The 4,093-nt window shown below is 33.8% G+C and overlaps 1 pseudogene; it reads right to left on the reverse strand.

Annotated features, from left to right (window-relative positions):
* Positions 1-2,543: 2,543 nt before the first annotated feature.
* LOC137831331 (shikimate O-hydroxycinnamoyltransferase-like) lies at positions 2,544-4,093 on the reverse strand (annotated as a pseudogene).

A 4,093-nucleotide genomic window follows, 5' to 3' on the forward strand; every position in this document is an offset into this window, starting at 1 on the left:
ATAGAGCGAGTGAAGTGCAAACATACTCAAAATGCAAGCAAAAAAAGTGTATTTAGCACCTTACTTGCATCAATAGTATCTAATTTTAAATTACAATTGTTTAATTTGAAACTTATTTATTATTAATATTATTATAACTTGTAGGGTCATTAGTAGTTGTTGTTCATTATTCCTTATCATTTCTCATGGTTCTCTTGTGTTCATTAAATAAAAAAAACTAACACTTTGACCATCAAACATTTACTAGACGCGTAAGTTTTTTCTTGTATTATAGTTTATACCTTAATGATTAATAAGAATTAATGAATGTCTACTTTTTAAAGGGCTTTAAAGGCTCAATCGAGATTGGAAGGCCTTCAACATATAGCTAGGAAGAAGATACAATTAATTGCATCTAATGTAACTTATTTGTCTTACCACTGTTTAATTATGATATAAAATATATCTTATATTTATATTTTAATTTGCAGTGTTCACATCAATCAGAAGCTATGAGTGTGGATATTATGTGATGAAGCACATGCACACAATCATATATGCAAACATTAATTATTTAATTATGAATTTCACTTTTTATTAATTAAGTCAATTTATATATAGTTATTCAACGATTCATCGCTATTCAAGGATAAAAATATAGAAGACATTAGAATGCATTGGGCTTTCTTTTTTAAGTGTTATGATAAGATTAAAATTCGTTGGTTTATTTAAATATACAATGAATGTTATATTTTATCGTTTTTGTAAAATGTTTATTAGATATAATTGAATTATCGATGAATGAGTTTGTCTGGAAATCGTATGCAATTGTCTGGATAACATTCATATGCAGGTGATTAATATTAATGAATGGGGGGGAAATTGATCAATGAATGGGTTTGTCTGAAAATTGTATGTAGTTGTCTGGATAACATTGATATGCAGGTGATTGTTATTAATGAATGAAGAAAAATTGATCAATGATTGAGTTTTTTGGAAATTGTATGCAATTGTTTGGATAACATTGATATGCAGATGATTGTAATTAATAAATGAAGAAAAATGATAAAGCAAACGTATTTAAAAAAAAACTTAGTATGACGATTATTATAATATGACATAAAAAAATTGATTTGACGAGTGGTAGAAATATTTGTCTTAGACAATCACTTACTATGACGGTTTTGATGAGAACCATCATGGTAAGTCATATTTTTTATAATTGTTGTAGAAATACCAAACATAGAAATTCCGTTTGAACATATTATGATAGATATTTTGCACATTTTATGACATTTTATACACAACAAATCATAGTAAGTCAATCTACTATGACAAATTTTCAACTAACATAGAAAGTGCATAGTTCTTATATCACCTCAGAACCGTCACAAAAATCTTGTGTAACCGTCACAAAAAAGTATTGTTTTGTACTAGTGGGTTGATTAATTGTTCTTATAATTAATAGATATGACTATTGATAGTGAGTATGTGTTAGTAGCTTTAACTTTATTTATACATCCAAAAATAATAAGTATATTTAATTAATGCACATGTCTTATCAAATAAGGTTATTACTAACATTATTATGTTTTTGTGTATTAATATATCACCCAAATGAGAACATTAGTATGTATAGAATAGTTTTTTTTTGTTTGAGTTTGCATTGTATGTTTAAGTTATGACACAAAATATTAATGTTAAGCATGTGTCAATTGCAGGTATTGTTGTTCATGTATCTCTATATTTCCATGATATGTTTGTTTCAATCTTTAATGAGTTGAATTTCTTGTTGGAGTAAACAAGTTCAATTTCACTTATATGTGTTGGATCTTGATTTGACTTCTCAACTTGAAAATCTATTGCTATTACTGATGCAGTAACAATGAAGAGAAAATCCATTCTAAGACTTAGAAAAGCTCTAACAAACTTGCCTAATGTTTATGTGAATGAACATAAGTAACATTAGGTTTGCTCTTCTAAAAACACAAAATTATGGGACTCCTAGCTTTGTTCATTAATTAGTCTTTTCCTTATGAGATAGACACTAACATGTTTGCATTATCCTTCATAGCATCAACACATTTTATTGTATCAAGATGATCTTCATCTTAATTCTTCATAATCCAAAGTCATTCTCCCAAACAATTTCAACATGTCAAACTAGTTGGTCATATTTTTAACTTCTTTGACTTTCTTTTTCTTTTCCCCCAGACGAGGTAAATTATTGAGTTCTTAACAATAATATATAATAGATAAGACAATACAATAATAAGATTGAAAGAAATGACTCTTATTAACATTGAAAAAATTTATGTATAGAGTCTACCATATTCAAATATTCAATATATTATATAATGGTATCAATATATAAAAGGTAACAGAAATTTTTTAAAACAACTAAACTCTAGTAAAATATCTTTTACGTTATTTCATCATATCGTCTTATTGAGATTTGTTGTTAATCACGAGATATATATATATCGAGTAAATCATCATCACTTTTCCTTTATTAAAGTCCCTTATTAGTAAATAAAGAAGAGAATCTCGAAGAACACTAGTCATGATGAATGTTATATGAGATGGTGACTCATAAGCATTACATAATTATTGAATTGAAAAACTAGAAAGACGTGATGTGATCAATGATAGTGCTAGGACTAATTTGTAGCATGGGAAAAGATGGCAAGCGATGATGGTGGGAAAGGGTGTGAAGTTAATATCCAACCCCTCAAATGTCATAAAGGAATTCTTGAAACAGCTTCATATGGTGAGGTGGTAGAGCCATTTTCAAATACAAGCTGCCATCATTTGTTGGGCTTGGAATTATGATTGCTAGCCCCTCGTGTATAATCCAGCCTGGTCTCATGAAGATCGGTCTTCCCCAACCAAAGTCAGCATCATAGATTGGAAACTTAGCCCAGCTATTGATACCCACATTTGGACACCCAAAAGTATGTGTGCTCCACGAACAAGAGCATTTAGATCAGGCTGTAGCTGCAGATAGTCAAGAGCTGAACTCAAATATTCGTTGTCCATTCTCGCTATTGCGTTGTGGATTTGATTTGCAGCATACCATGTAGGTTTTGACACGAGATCTCCTGCCAATGCTTTGGGAAAGGTGGAGAAGATAGCATTGCCAAGGTAACCAGGAGGGAGGGGAGGTTGCAGCCTTGACCTTCCATTAATTGGAATATATAGTCTGGTTTCTTGGTCTTCAGGAAGGCCTCTTGCTTTGCACGCACTTCTCCATATATGAGCTGCCAACATCTCATAAGTGCTATAGTTTATTGTGTTGCCATCTTCTTTCGACTTGCCCTTCAGGATGTTGAGTTGGTCACGACTCAATTTAAAACTAGAGGCAACCACAGTTGTGGTGGTGGTGGTGGTGATGGGTGGTGAGAGCTGGTATTCGTGGTGAGGAAAGCTGGTTGAGGTGGGTCTCTGGCACGAAGTAGGTTCCTGTCAATAAATGGGGGAACAGAAATGGGGATGCCACGAGCCACATTCGACCATGAATTGATGAAGTGAAGAGCTGATTCTCCATCTGCTACATGGTGCTGTATACCAACGCCTATTGAGACCCCACCACATTTGAAATATGTTACCTGAATGCATGCAGTGCAGTGCAGCAAATAGTTAGTTTAATTTTATCCTTACAAAGAGAAAGAAAAGGAACGCACCTGTAACACCACTAACGGATATGTTTCAATCCCGGCAGAATAATCCACCGCGGGAATAAGGTTACGATGGTGAAGGTTGTGAGTGAAGTGGTCCATGGCAACGGTGGCATGAGCCTCAACGAAAAGTACACCCTGACCGTCACAATAAATCTCCACGCGGTGGTCGTCACCGTGGCGGAGGCGGCCGGCCATTGGGTAGAAAAGGACGAGGGTCTTACTTAGGGCTTCCTTCATAATGTTGGGGTGGAAGAAATTGGAAGCCCCGTTTGGGTTGTAGAAATAGACGGTGGGAGTGTGGTAATTCCCCACCAACAAATCCAGGTCTGAGTTCCACAACACCTTCCGCGGGGTAGCCTCTGCGGATTGCACCATTATCGACTCCTTCACAATAATCGTCATCAATCTCTACTTACAACAACAAGGTACATGCC

This window comes from Phaseolus vulgaris, chromosome 6, assembly GCF_000499845.2.
Source record: "Phaseolus vulgaris cultivar G19833 chromosome 6, P. vulgaris v2.0, whole genome shotgun sequence".
NCBI lineage: Eukaryota > Viridiplantae > Streptophyta > Magnoliopsida > Fabales > Fabaceae > Phaseolus > Phaseolus vulgaris.